The sequence below is a fragment of the Ambystoma mexicanum genome, chromosome 8, assembly GCF_040938575.1.
Source record: "Ambystoma mexicanum isolate Mex_15411 chromosome 8, UKY_AmexF1_1, whole genome shotgun sequence".
Classification (NCBI taxonomy): Eukaryota; Metazoa; Chordata; class Amphibia; order Caudata; family Ambystomatidae; genus Ambystoma; species Ambystoma mexicanum.
Genome location: NC_090929.1, coordinates 1,427,274,408 through 1,427,290,050, shown reverse-complemented (window position 1 = coordinate 1,427,290,050; position 15,643 = coordinate 1,427,274,408). Strand labels below are relative to the sequence as shown.

Below are 15,643 nucleotides of genomic sequence, written 5' to 3'. Positions count from 1 at the left end.
CAGATTTTGGAGACGCTGAAGCCACTGGATTAAGCCTTTAGGCTGCGCAAGATATAATGAATTACAATAGTCCAGTCGGCTGAGTACCATGGCTGCGACAACCGGAGGATGGCGAGAGACTGGTAAAAGCGGGAGAACCTTCAATAGCTTAAGATGAAAATGACCTACTTTACACACGGCTGAGACTTGGTCATACATTGACTACCTCGTTACACAGATGGATGTCAAAAGATTATGAAACCCTCAACAGAACACTTATTGAAATAACCAAGTATGTAAAAACTGTAAGAAGGTGAATCTCAACAATCACCCTACACATGTATGATAAAAAAACAATATTGGAGTAACATTGTAACACTATTGTAAATATTTTATGGAACACGTGGAAGGTTTTGTCAAGAATATATTGAAAAGGTTGCTAAGCAACTAACACAATTGTCAATAAAAAATTAAATAAGAGAGCCAGAGGAGGACGAGGAAGAGCCAGAGGAGGAGGAGGAGGAGGAGGACGACGAGGTAGAGCCAGAGGATGACGAGCCAGAGGAAGAGCCAGGAGGAGGAGGGTGAGGAGGAGGAAGAGCCAGGAGGAGGAGGAGGAAGAACCAGAGGAGGAGGAAGACAGGGAAGAGCTAGGAGGAGGAAGACAGGGAAGAGCTAGGAGGAGGAAGACGAGGAAGAGCCAGAGGAGCAGGAGGAGGAAGAGCCAGAGGAGCAGGAGGAGGAAGAGCCAGAGGAGCAGGAGGAGGAAGAGCCAGAGGAGCAGGAGGAGGAAGAGCCAGAGGAGCAGGAGGAGGAAGAGCCAGAGGAGCAGGAGGAAGAAGAACAAGTTGGAGGAGAAGAAAGAGCCAGAGGAGCACGAGGAGTCAGTGCCAGAGAAGGACGAGTAGGAAGAGCCAGTGGAAAAAGAGCCAGAGGAGGAAAGAGCTGGAGGAGAAAGAAGCAAAGGATGATGAGCCGGAGGAGGAAGAAGAGCCAGAGGAGGAGGAGGAAAAGGAAGGAACAAGTTACTTACCTGTAACTCCTGTTATCCAGCAAGTGTATCTTTCATGGATTCACATGCTCATGAATATTCCCTGTCATCAGGCTGGGAATCCTCGGTAATACTACAAGCAGTTTAGCTTTCAAGCTTAAAAAACTGCTCATCACTTATATAGCACATTGCTGTCACTTTGGGTCATACTGCCCCAGCCAATGGTACTAGACCTCCTTAACACCACCCCTAGTGGCCATCTTGAGATTTGGAAGTGCATGTAATGTGGCAGTAGGACCTAAGAAGAGCCATAGAGAGGGAGGGTTACATTTCAATCCATGAAAAATACCCAAGCTAGAGAACAGGAGTTATAGGTAAGGAACAAGTTACTTACCTGTAACTGTTGTTCTCCAGCATGGGTCTGGATGAAAGTCCAGTCGATGGGACCACAGGGACGTCCGTCCTGTGGTTCTGGTACATCTTGAGATCACCGCCAGATGAATCTTAATGGAGGCATGGGCTAGCCCAGCCTTTGCCAGTGATAGCAGGTACGGCAGCACTTGAGGGGCCGTAATCCGTAGGGAGTTGATCTTCTTGTGCTCGGCACCAGATAGAGAACCTCTTCCACTTATGACCGTAGCATTTGAGAGTCGAGGACGCCCTGGCCTTTGCAAGAACCTCTCTGCAATCAGCCGGTATATCGTAGCCTCCAAACTCTAGCGCTGCAGGAGCCAAGTCTGCAGGTTCAGCGACGCCGGGTCGTGGTGGAAGATGGCGCCTCCTTCTCTGGAGAGAAGGTCCGCGTCCGCCGACAGCTTGATGGGAGGGGACGTTGACAAGTCCAGAAGGTCCAGGAACCAGATCTGCCTCGGCCACGCCGGTGCGACGAGGATCATCCTGCACCGGGACCTCTTGAGCTGGCTGATGAGTCGAAGCAGCAACGGCAACGGAGGGAACGCATACAGGTATAGGCCGTCCCAGGGGAACGAGAACGCATCGCCATGCTTCTCGGCTGGGGAAACCTGCTGGCGAACCTCTTGCACTTCGAGTTCGTCGCTGTTGCGAACAGGTCGATTTGGGGTTTGCCCCATCGTCGGAAGAGTTGATCCACCTGATCCTGGCACAGTTCCCACTCGTGACACGCGCGCAGCTCCCTGCTGAGCGAGTCGGCGATGGTGTTGCTTTCTCCTGCCAGGTGGAAGGGAACCAGGAACATCCCCTGGGCGACCGCCGAGTGCCACAGATCCTGTGCCTCCTTGGATAGGGCTGGGGATCTGGTGCCTCCCTGCTTCCGTATGTAAAACATTGTCGTGGTGTTGTCCGTGAAGATCCGTGAAGATCCGCACCACCTTGCCGTTGAGCAACGGGAGGAACGATTTGTGAGCCCAGAACACAGCTCGGAGTTCCAGGACGTTGATGTGCAGGGGCCTCTCCTCCGGGAGCCAGAGGCACTTGCGTGGAGATCTCCGGTGTGGGCGCCCCAACCTTCTAGTGAGGCGTCCGTCGTCACCGTCTCCTGGTACGCCGGCGTCTGAAAGTCCTTGCCGCCATGAGGTGCGCTCGAACGCCCCACAACTGAATCGCCCGCCGGAACACCCCGTTGAGGGGGACCCTGTCTTCGAAGGTGCCCGTCGCCTGTATCCAATGGGTGCCGAGAAATTCTTGAAGAGGGCGCATCCGTAGTCTGCAGAGGCGCACCAGGTAGATGCAAGAGGACATCATCCCCAGGAGGGACTTGATGGACCTCACCCTGGCCACGTCTGTGGCTAGCAGGCGCTGCACTTTGCCTAGAATGGTCTTCGTCCGTTCTTCCGAACCAGAAAACAGGGCCCCCTGCGACGGCACCAGGTGGGACTTCGGGTAGTTTATGGCGAATCCGAGGTTTGTGAGTAGCTGGACGGTCCTCGCAGTGTGTTCGACGGAGAGTTCCCTCGTCCTTGAGCAGATGAGGCAGTCGTCCAGGTAGGGGTAGATGTGAATCCCCTGTAGGCGCAGCTGCGCCGCCACTGGTGCTAGGCACTTGGTACAGACCCTGGGGGCCGACTTCAATCCGAACGGCAGTGCTCTGAATTGGTAGTGGCGTCCCTGGACGACGAACCTGAGGAACTTTCGGTGACTTTTGAGGATGGGAACGTGGAAGTATGCATCCTCCAGGTCCAACGACGATAGAAAGTCGCCTTCCTCCAGCTGTCCTAGTACGTGCTGGAGGGTGACCATCCTGAACTTTTGTGATCTGATGTATTTGTTCAAACGACGAAGGTCCAGGATGGGGCGCCAGCCGCCCGTCTTCTTCCTGACGAGGAAGTACCTTGAGTACACCCCGGAGCCCCGGAGCCTCTTCGGGACAAGCTCGATGGCGCCTTTCCTGAGCATCGCCCGTACTTCCAACAGCAGTTGCGGGACGTGATTTTCCTTCCTGGCCACAGGTGGAACGTGAGGGCACTTCTTCAGGAATTCGATAGAGTGTCCTCTTGCCAGGGTATCCTGCACCCAACGGTCGGTGGAGATGGACTTCCACACGCCGACGAAATTCGTCAGCCGGCCTCCCACCGGGGTGCTTCGGTGGGGGCCCGAGACCACAGTCGGTTCAGTCCTGCTTGGAGGTGGTGGCCTTGCCGCCCTGGCCACCTTGCCGACGGCGGCGAGGCGCTCCCTGCTTGCCGCGACCCCTGTAGGCCTCCTGAGACGAGGAGCGTGCCGCCTGGCGGTAGGATGACGAGCCAACGCTGGATCCCTTGGAGGAACCCGGTCTGCCTCCGGAGCTCCGAAAGGGCCGTCGTTGCTGAAGGGCTCCTAGGGCGCGGGCCGTCTCCGTGTCCGTTTTTATTGCTTGGAGGGACTCATCCACCGCCTTCCCGAACAAGTTGCTGCCGTCGAACGGCATGTCCAACACCCTGGTCTGGACGTCCTGACGGAAGTCGGTCGCCCGGAGCCAACCCCGTCGTAGGCAAACACCGTTGCCCAGCTGGCGGAACCCGGTATCGGCAATATCGGTTGCCACCGTTATGGCGTGGTCCGACGCCACCTCGCCCTCCTGCAATATTTCCAGGGCCTCGGACCTCTTGTCGTCCGGCAGGGAGTCCAATATGGGGGCCAGCTTAAACCAGAGCTCCCTGTCGTAACGGGCCACGATCGCCAGGGCGTTGGTCGCTTTGATCGTCGTCGCGGCCGACGAAATGACCCGCCGCCCCATGGCGTCCAACTTCTTTCCCTCGCCGTCCGGCGGGGAATTTGACGTCGAGGCTCCTGACCCCGCCACTTTCTTCTTCGCCGCCGCCGAGACGACCGAGTCTAGCATTGGCTGGGCCCTAAGGCACAGGGGAGCGGTTTCGGGGACCCGGTACTACTTCTCGTACCGGTCCCGTTTGGCTGGTGCCGTGGAGGTGTTTTTGAGAACCGACAGGCCCTCCTCCCAGATGTCATCGATTAGGGGCACCACGATGACCGTCTTCCTCTTGGCCTCCCGGCGCTGATAGAGGAAACCTTCCTTTTTCTGCTCCTCCGGGCAGAGCTGGAACAATTCAGACGCCCTGGCGATCATGGCGTGGAATGAGCCAATCTCGTCGGGCGGCGAGGCCCGTGCGTCGTCGCCCTCAGAACCCGTCGTCGAGCCCAACGCACCATCATCTCCCGTCTCGTGGGAGGATGAGGAGGGAACTGTAGGCCTTACGGGGGCGAGCGGAGAGGGTTGGGTCCTCCGCCGTTTGTTCTGAGGACTTCCCGACGGGCCAGGTTGCGGGTCCTCCGGCCTGGGCCGTGGGAATCTCGTCCTTATCTCAGAGCATAAGGACTGGATGGCAGACAAAATGGCCGCCGAGCCATCCTGAGGCCTAGGATCCGGCTGCGCCGGAAGGGAAGGCCGCTCTTCCTCACCATCGTCGTCTTCCTCGGTTATCTCCCGAGGATCTTCCTGACAGGATCGAACCTTCTCGAATTGGACTTCGAGGTTCCTCACGGCCTCGGTCAGTTCCTCCTCCAAGGCTGACTCCGAGCTCGAGGAGGGCACCGTGCCCCCCCTCGCTTCTTCCATCATGGCGGCCACGAAGATGGGCTGAAAAGAGGATTCCCTCCTTGGCGGCAAGGAAACTCTAGTCCCGGAGGCAGTCTCCGCTGGCGGTGTCTCTGCCGGCTTGGCAAGAGTCGCCGCGATAGCCTCGATAGAGGCCTTCGCCTGCTGGGTAGGGGCCTTCACCACCTTAGGTGCGTCCCGGGCCTTCTCCTTCGGGGGAGGGGCGACGCCTCGCTCCCCCTCTTCCGAGATCGGCCGGGGCTTCTCCCGAAGCTTACCCGGGGTCTCGTACTTTCTCTTCCCCGAACCAGAGCTTTGGCTCGTGGTTGACGGTGCCGGGGAAGGTGCGCCCTGCCTGGCGACCGAAGAGCCCGACCTTTCGGCACTCCCAGAGCCAGCGGCCTCGCGGCACTTGGCCTGGTGTTGGGCCCCCGTCGCCGGGGCGCCCACACAGGACTTAGAAGCCCATTTGGACCCTTTCTTCTTCTTCTCACCCGTCGAGCCCTTCTCCAACCAGCTTGCGAGACGGGATCGACGGTCCTTCATGGTCCGCTCCGACAAGTTCTTGCAGAACTGGCAGTCCTTCTCTACATGAGTCTTGTCCCCATGAAGACAGTAGAGGCATTGCAAATGTTCGTCTTCCTTAAACACATTCTGCAGCCCGCATCCAAGGCAGCTGCGAAACAGCTTGGGTCCGGGCGACGAACTCGCATCCTGGGCCATCTCGAAGTAGGCCGCGAATCTTCTGGAATCCTCCAAGAAGTTGATTCGACGAAATCTTCACCCTTGAGGGGCGTAGGAAAATCCCGCAACGGATAGCCGTTAACGGGAGTAGAAACGGTGGAGCTTGAGGCTCGATTAACCGAAAAAATGTGAAAATTCACCCGAAAAAGCACGAAACACGCAGTAAAAGCTCGAGAGCTAAGCACGAGGACTCCCAACACTTGAACGTGCGGTAAAAATCTGAAGATGGCTGCCAGAGGCGGGGCTTAGGTAGAGGGCAGTCATTGGCTGTGGTCAGTATGACGCAGAGATCAGTGATTGGTTACTACTAGGAAAGACAGATCAGAAACGAAACTGATACTGATTTTTTCTTTACCGAGGATTCCCAGCCTGACGACGGGGAATATTCATGAGCATGTGAATCCATGCCAGACCCCATGCTGGAGAAGTAGCTTGTTCCTTCTGCAACATGGGATCTTTCATGGATTCACATGCTCATGAATACACAGTAGTACATATATGACAACCAACCGGAGACGCTACAGCTCTACAGAAGCAATGGCACTCACCTCTGGAACATTCACCTTAAGTAAATAGGTAGCGAATTACTGCTTGTCCGACACAGGACCCCTCCCTAGAATCCCGGTCAATGCAGGAAAATCTTGTGCAGGTGTGAATAGACCTCCACGTAGCAGCCTAGCAGATGTTGAGCAAGGGAACACCAGATAGGAACGCCGTAGTAGAGGCCACTGAACTGGTGGAATGCGCTTAAGATCTACCTGGCAGCGGTCTGTTTGCAAGCCGATGACAATGGGAAATGTAGCCAGTTAAGCCAGTTAGACACCTGCAAATGGAAGCCTTCTACAGGGCTTTCCCTTTATCAACAGGTACAAATGTCACAGAGTTGGGAAGTCTTGCGAAAATCCTTTATTTATTTATGTAGCGCTCCTAACCCAGAGGTATCTAGGTACGTTACAAGCCACATAAATGAATAAGCCCTTAGAAGACAGTATTTACACAGAAGTTTAACAGTTTTAAATTGGAGATTTACATACCAACTTTACAAAACTACATAGACGCCAGCAACGAAGTAAACGAGTGGTGCAAGACTGGCCATCTGAGACCAGTCAAAAATCCCTAGCAAAAAGCCAGCTTTTCTTTTTCTTCTGAAGCTGAAATGCTTTTGATATAGAATTTAAATGCACAGGCAACGTCCAGTGAATGCAAGGATCGCTCTGCCAGAGAGGTAGGAGAGCCAAAGACCAGGGGAAGGACTAGGTTTTTTGAGATATACAGTGGACAGTACCTCAGGCATAAATGAGGGATGAGTGCACAGAACCACCCTGGATGGAATGTCAAATATGGTGGCTTGAAGGAGAGAGCCTGTAACTCTCCGACACGTCTGATAGAAGTAACAGCCATTAGAAAAGCAGTCTTCCATGATAGAAACTTCAGAGGAACCCGGTGTAGAGGCTTGAAAGGCAGGCCCATTAATTTGGAGAGAACCACATTCAGCTTCAAGGATGGGGCAGGTACCTTTACTGGAGGAAAAGTTCTAAACAGGCCCTTGAGGAATTCTTTAACCAGGTTATGAGACCAAAGAGAAGGCTTGCCCGTTGTGCAAGTGTAACAAGAGCTAGAAGCCAGGTGGACTTTAATGTCCACCTGGTGCCAAGCCTGGCTTTGCTAAAGACAGCAAATACGGAAGAATCTGGGAAGGCTTGATATGAAGAGAGTCGAGCTGTTGCAAATGATAACATAGTAAAACACACTGCAGTACATTATGTGATCGGACGGTGCACCAGGATGCGAAATGCGCTGTGATTTCACTGGATGCTATTAAAGCATTTGATTCAGTATGCTGGGTCTGGCTATATGCTGTGCTGTGTACATTTTTATTTGGGCAGGGAGTTATACGTGTAACGCTTACCTCTGGTGCCCTGCAGGAGTGTCTGGTCTGGACTGTTCCGCAGCGTTGCCCCCACTGGATGGACTGGTTATGAAGAACACCCAAACCGCTCCTTCCCCATTGTCCCACAGAAAGGCTGTAGCCCAGCGACCAGTGTAGTTGGGAGTGGCCCGGTATGATTCAGAGCTTCTGGTAAGGTGTAAGAGGGGGTCTGGAGTGAGACCTATGGACAAGCAAATACAGGTATTCAGTATGTGCATGATTTTCCCCCCACCTCACCCTTATGTATCCTTTAGGTATGCTGGCTGGCGCGCAGGCGGTTGTGCTCACCGTGTTTAAAAGAAGAAGGCTGAAGGTGCCAGGTAAGCATCCGACTCCAGTTGCTTCACTGGGAGTAGTGGCCCAGGCCCGCTGCGACACACGAGATGCTGAGGGTGCCGAAGTATTTCTTTGTATAGCGCTGCTTTGTGTTCTTTCTAGAGTTCTAGCAGCTTGTGGTGCGAAGCAGGACTTGTTTTGTATTGTTCATCCTTGTCTGGTGGTGCGGTGCACTTTAACAAGTCTCTTTCTCCTTTCCTTTCTGCAGGTGTGGATTATGCAAAATGCCTTTCCGGATCGGGCCGCTGCACGAAGAATGATTGGAGCAGCAGACAAGCAGGATTCCAGCCAACTGGCAGCTTGTTCCGGTACGTGCGTTCTCAATGGGGAATTCGGGTGTGCATTGTCTTTAAACTGCAGACTCTTACTGTAGTTTCTCCATTTCAGGAGCTGTAGTTGCCGTAGGATCCGATCAGTGAAGATTCCGAGTAAGTATCCAGAACTGAGACGCTACGGAGCTTGGTCAATAAAGTCTTCAGGTAAGTATGGATGCAAAGACAGATTCCAAACTCGGATGAGTTTGGGTATGCGCTGGTGAGGTAAGAGTCTCAGTGCACGTGGAAACTCAGGCTCTGGGGCCAGCTGGGGACCATCTCGAGTACCACAGCAGGTCCTAATTTGGCGGCCATGTTGGTGTGGGTCGTAGTTGCTTCCTAATAAACGCCTGCGCCAGCCAGCCATCCATCCTGAATGTCCAGTCCCTTCCTACATTACCATATGTTCTCACTGGGTTCATGACAAAATACGTTTGGTGCAGTTGCTATATTGAAAACTGACAGCCAGGGTTTGCACGACTTGGGACATCCGGAAGGGAACCAGACAGGGCCACCCACTGTCCCCAGTGCTATACACCCTGGCATTGCAGCCCCTTGCGGTATGCCTAAGTGCAGAGTTTAGCTGGGCGGGTCTATGGGCTGGGAAGAATAGACATCGGACATCACACTCTGCCGATTATGTGCTTTTATATTTATGTGAACCAGAGCACAGCTTGCCCTCAATTCTAGAGGTGTTAAACAACATTGCAGATATATCTGGCATGTTTTAAAAAGTTAAATCCTGCATGTTTCCTTTGGCCAAATTACAAGGGCTGGACCAGTGGAACTTACCAGAATTAGGCCTTCGGTTGGAAACCCGCAAGTTGCGATAATTAGGGATCTTATACGACAGTGGGCTGAGGAAATGCATACGTGCAACATTGTTAGAGCCCTTAGTGGGGGTGACAAAATCTATGGGATTTTATGGTCGACTGCCGGTGTCCCTAATGGGACGAGTAGCATTAGTAAAAATGCTCATACTACCTCGCCTACTCTACCACTTCGCTAATGTGCAATTTTTTATTCCTGCTAGCTTCTTCAGAAAAATGTAATCCATCAGGGATTTTCTTTGGGGGGCAGGCCGTCATAGGATAGTGATATCCACGCTCTATCGGATAAATGAGGATGGGGGTGTACCGCTCTCATGGCATGTACTTTGCTACTTGGCGGCACAGCCAAGGTTGTTGCAGGTTGGCTAGCTGATGAACCCAGACGGGACGCCAGACCTGTGTTAGAGTTGCCAAGCTAGCCAGAAGAAAGGGCCCGATTGGACGGCAGAGCCAGAACCTAGCAAGATATTGATGTTACTGTACAACAGAAGAGGGGTGGAAACTAGTATCGCAACTATATAGTGGACTTCTGTCCATGGCATGCACAGGGAGTTCAAAAGATTAGAACAGCTTGAGCTTGGGAGTTGGACTTGGGGTTAGGATTAGAGGGCAAATAGAGAAAAACTGCATTGCTTTTTGGTAAGCGTGTGTCTAGGAATGCAAAGTTCCAATTGTTACAGCTCCACATCCTACATCAGACATATATGACGCCTTCCAGAATCGCTCACTTTAGTAGGCAAGCGTGGCCCAACTGTCCGTGGTGTGGAAATGCCCCGGCAGATATAATGCACATGTTTTGGAGATGCCTGAAGGTGCAGGTTTTCTGGGCGTGGTTTAACGCTTGGAAAAGCTGGCATAACAAGATTCAAGTAGACCTCAAATTAATGCTTTCTGGGGATTTATGGAAGGCCTAACAAAATTATATTGTTAAACTCATGAACCTGGCATGTGTCTTTGCTAATAGGAGAATTGCACTGGCATGGAAACAGAAATGAGGCACGAACCACACACTATGGTTGAAAGACATGCATCAGTGGGGCACGGCTGAGATTGTAGTGTGCTATAGAGCTCTACAAAAAGGTCTTAGGCAGTATACCACTAACGAAGGCTTGGGAGGTGCTCCTTTCAGCCACATTTTGTCCATCTGATGACAATCCTGCATGATCGTCGAGACCATTTTATTAAGTTGCTTTGCTGATAGACAGAGGACACGATGGCTCCCCCCTTCCTTGTATGGTGCCCTAACCTGTTAAGTCCAGGGGGTTGTTGGTATCGCCTTTCCTGTGTTACCCCCAGTAACAATTTAAGACTCACTGGCTTGCTCTTGGAATACCGGTATGGCACAGTAATTCTAAGTCCAATGCCCATCATCGTTTGTTAGTTGGTTTTTGTTGCCGTTCAATATGTACCTTGGTACCATACCATCATGTTATTTTCTGTAATGTAATGATTAAATGCCAATGAACAGATTTTAAAATAGTAAAACACTTCCACTTCTGCCTGTAGCATGATGGAGTAGATGGAGCTCTAGCCTTTGCCAGAATGGCACGGCAGACTGACGGCATTGCAAAATGTTCAAACTCTAGGGCTGCAGGAGCCAAGCCATCAATTTGAGAGATGCGGGGTGGTGGTGCAGCACACATCCTACTTCTCTGGATAACAGGTTTGGAAGAGGGGGCAGATTGATGCAAGGCGCTACCGACAGGTGAAGGTTGGAGTACCAAATTTGGTGTGGCAACGCCAAAGCAATGAGGATCAGCCTGCACAGGCTCGGAGTACTTTAATGCTCACAGAAGGAGCGGGATTTGAGGGAAGACGGACCAACAAGCCCTCCCATGGAATGGAGAAGGTGTCCCCCCAGACTACTCGCTTGAGGGTACCTGCTGGCAAACTCGGAGCACTTCAAGTAGGCTGCCGTGGCAAACCGGTCTATCTGTGGCCGTCACCATGCTGAGAAGAGATGAAGAACCTGGTCTTGGAGTTTCCATTTGTGGCATGATTGCAATTCCCTGTGGAGGGAATCGGTGATGTGTTGTGGACTTCAGCCAGATGAAACGGAATGAGAAAGATAATGTGCAAGACCACCCAGTTCCACAACGTCTGCGATTCCTTGGAGAGAATGGGAGAGCGGGCCCCTGCATGCTTCCCGATTTAGAACATGGTTGTTATCCTGAAGATGTGAACTACCTTGCCATGTAGCTGGGGTCTGAATGACTTCAGGGCCCAGAACACCACCTGGAGCGCCAACACATTGATGTAAAGCAACTTTTCCCCTGGCTGTCGGAGGCCTCTGGCATGAAGCTTCCTGTGTGCGATCCCCAGCCTTCAAGGGAGGCATCGGCTGTCACTGTGGCTTGATGAGCCGGTGGGTGAAATGGAGCGCCCTGTATGAGACACCCATTTCTACCAGGCGTTTAGGAACTCCTGAAGGTCTCACATGCAACCTGCACTGAGGTAGACATCATTCAGGGCGGGAGACATCATTCACAGTAGAGACTTGATGGAGCGAACCATGGTTATCTGAGTGAGCACAGCTGCTGGACTTTGTAGAGTATGGCATGGCCTCTCTCTTACAACGGAGTTGTCAGACGTTGCAGTGGGTCTAGTTGTGAACCCAGGAACAGAGCGTTCTGAGACTGATATGCATGACTTCAGAAAGTTGGAAAATCCCTGATAAGTCAGGAATCGGATGGTCTCTTCAGTGTGGTGCAGGGCTAGTGTTTTCTGGGGGCACGTATTAGCCAATTATCTACGAAAGGGTAGACGTAAATGCCTGCGTGGCGGAGATGGGCATCCACCGGTGCTAGGCATTTTGTGAAGACTCTTGGAGAAGATTTTAGGCTGAAGGGGAGAGCCTTGAACTGGTAATGCTTGCCTCGCACCACAAAACTAAGTAAAGGGACGTGGAAGTAGGCATCCTCTAAGTCCAGCGAGGAGAGAAAGCCTCCCTGTCCAAGCTGGTCGAGAACGTGTTAAACATGACCATGCAGTGTTTTTGTGATTTGAGGAATTTGTTGAGCTGCCCGAGATTGAGGATGGATTTTCTTTCTCATCAGGAAGTATCTGGAGTATACTCCTGAGCCCCGTAGGTGCGATGGTACCGCTTCCAAAGCCCCCTTCTTTGTGTTAAATGACAGAACTTCCTGTAAGAGGAGAGACAGAGGTTGTTCCTTTCTGTTTATTGGTGGAATTGAAGGGCATTGGCCCAGAAATCAGAGGGTGTGACCCCATTGAACAATGTTGACCACCCATTTGTCAGTAGAGCTGTTGCGCCACTGTTGAACGAACAGCGATATCCGGCCTTTCACTGGGATGCTGGTCAGGCATGCTTGGGCGTGGGGGCAGGCTCTGCGCTGTCTGTGTACCCTTTTATGCCTGCATTCTTCCTCGGTATGCCTCATACGAGGTGGTGCGAGACAGTTGGCGATAAGATGCTTGATAATCTCTGGAGGTTCTTGAAAATATTCCCTTCCCAGAATGAAAGGGTGGCCTCCCCTGTTGCAGGATGCCAAGGGAACAGGCAGTGACAGTGTCTGTCTTCATCGCCTGAAGGATCCCGTCAACATTTTTACCGAGAGGTCGACACAGTCAAAGGGCATGTCGATGACTTTAGACTGCGTGTCCGGGTGGGAATTGGTGGCTTTCAACTACCCTTGGTGCCTCAGAACAGTCCCATTTCCCATCTGGCGGACCCTGTATCCGCAATATCCAAGGACACGGTGATGGCATGGTCAGATGCTGCTTCACCCTCATGTAGCAATGCCAAAGCCTCATCCCTCTTGTCGTCATGTAGGAAATCCAAGATGGGTCCCTTCTTATAGCACAATTCCCGGACGTACCGGGAAAGAATGGCTAAGGAATTTACAGGCTTGATCATAGTAGCAGCCATGTAATTGCCCACTTTCCGAAAGTTATCCGAGGGTTAGGTGCGCTGTATAAATAAACAATTCAATTCAATTACGAAAGCATCCAGCTCTTCTCCCTCCTTGTCAGGGGGAACCATAGATTGGTAGGTAGGGTTAGCAGATCTCTTCCTTGCTGTAGCCAAGACCGCAGAGTCCAGGGATGGCTTGGTGCGGAGACAAGTGGACGCAGTGTCTGGAACTTTATAATTCTTTTCCAGACGATCCGTCTTTGGTGGTGCTGAAAAAGGGTTTCTCATGACCAATAAACCATCGTCTCAGATGTTATCTAGCACAGGCATGGCCACCACTGATTTTCTGAAAGCTTCATGCCTCTGGACAGGAATCTTCCTTTTTTCTGTTCCTCCGCTACCAGGTTCACTGCTCGTGTTAGCAGTGCGTGGAAAGAACCGATTTCGTCTGGTGGAGAACTAGTGGAGGACACCTTAGGAGGTTCTCCATCAGCAGGCATGTTAGGGAGAATTCTCTGTTGAGGCTAATTTCCCAAACCTAGTGAGTCCCCCAGCAGCTTTGCTGGATTTTTGGGGTTTATTATTTTTCTCCTGCTAAGAGTGAGACTCTTTTTCTCCCACTCTTAGACATGATTTGAGAATGTCCTTTGACTATGTAATGTGTTTTATGGGCTATGGGTTTTTTTTTGACTCCATAGGGCTTCATGTGTTTTTGGTATGTGTGTTACACAGCACCCTCAGTGCAGTAACACAGGGGTGTCATAGTGACCCCCAAACAGACTCCATACCCTGGCACTGACTACTGTCTCCCAGGGCATGTAAAGTCACCATTGGCTTTACTAGTCTCAAATTGTGAAAAAAACAGTACAAACCATCATATTGTGGAAGTACTGGTAGGGGTAATTTGATTGCCCCTGGGTGTGTTTTCCAAGGGGGCAATGTCCAGTCCCCCCATTGTCGAGTTTCTGGCTGGTGGCAGTGGATACCACGCAAAATCTTCCACCGGAATATTTCCCATTCATTTTAAACGCACCACTTTTTGGTGCAATGTTAAAGATACCGCCGGGTTATTTATTTAATATTTATTCCCCGGTTGGGTCTTTTTGCCAGGACTCGGTTTTAAAATGGCGTTTGTGTTTGCCTCTGAAACTCTAACCCAAGTGAAGCCCATTGTTCCACTTTTTGGCGGGCTTCTCCACAGGCACCTGGCGCCTTGGCAACTCAAATCACACTCTTGTGTGAGTGGCCCAGTGGTGAGCCGCCCGGCTCACCACTTAGCATGTTTGAGTGACAGCTAGGCTGATGAATGGGGGTTTTGCTGCAAAAAGCAGGGCTTTGGGGACTGGAACTTCAGAAGTCGCCACAGGACCTAAAGAATCCGAAGAGGGGAGAAGCTGAGCCATCTACAACGACAACACCACCGGTGGAGCCCTGCTGAACGAAACTCACCACTTCCCCCGACGACAGAGGAGATCTTCTTCCAGGAGTCTTCTTCCCCTTGAGCTGGTGGGACCAACCAGTTCACCTTTTTCGCCTTCCTGGATCGTCTCATGGTCAAATCGCCCATGCCAAGCACCCCGGCGGCTGGATAGCCACGCTTCACCACTACCGCGAATAAAAGGGTCGTACCTTTTAACCGGGAAACTCCGCGGCTGGTTTCTTCCCTGGCAGTGCAACGACCTCCAGCTTGCCTCCACGTCGAGATCTTCTCTTCCCCTGGACAAAGCCCCGACTTGCACCCACTGCCAGGAACAACTGCCCCCGCTGGAGCTTTCTCACCATTTCAGGTACTGTGTCCCGCCTGGTCTCCCTTGCAACAGACTGTCCACGGTGTCCCGTAAATCCTTGACTCTCTATCCTGGGATGACCTTGCACCTGCTAACATTACCTTTCTGCCTTGATCCAACCTCTTGACTTTTCTGCAAAGACTTTGAGTGCATTTCCACTGTGTGATCTTGGTCACATTCCGCCTTGCTCTCTCCAAGAGTGGGCCTGGCCTATGAACTTTGTGCTCTACAGTAGACCCTGCCTTTCTTGACTTGCTGTGGTTTCTTAAAAGTGTTGGTACTGTGTTATTTTCCTATTCTGTCTTTTCTCTCCCTTTTTAAACAAATTATTGGAGTGCCATCTACGGTTACGCGCTCACCTCTGTTTTGCTAAATAAGTGGTGTCTTAACCTAGACTTGTCGAATAATTAACTAGGGAGGTGTATATACTTATAGTGACTGTTGAACTTGCTTGACATATTAGTGCCAGTGTATTTTTACAAGTGTGTTTTTAAATAAATACTTATATACTTTTATACCAAAGCTCTGGTCAGTGTTTGCTTGTGCTACTGTATTTTTAGCCCTATTGTGTATACTCTATATACTGCCTAACTCTTCTTGAGAGAAATCTGACTGCTCAGCCACAGCTACCAGGTAAATCTGGGTGGTGCAGACTGCTACCAATTGGGTTTACCGCTTACTCCTGTAGTCTTAATCTTTTTGCAGTGTTCCCTAAGGGAACTGCACAGGTTTCTGTCTAACAAGGCACTAGGTCATCTTAGTCATCAGTAGTAGCATGTGTACCCTGGGATGTATCCGTATCTGGGCTGGTAGTGTCCGTGAGAGCGGCCACCAGGCCTGGGAAACCAG

General features: G+C 51.6%; 1 protein-coding gene across 2 annotated transcripts in view; it reads right to left on the bottom strand.

Annotated features, from left to right (window-relative positions):
• The window catches only part of MMS19 (MMS19 homolog, cytosolic iron-sulfur assembly component), a 1,998,114-nt gene that overhangs the window by 1,457,764 nt on the left and 524,707 nt on the right, over window positions 1-15,643 (bottom strand). The gene's annotated exons all lie outside the window — the stretch shown is intronic.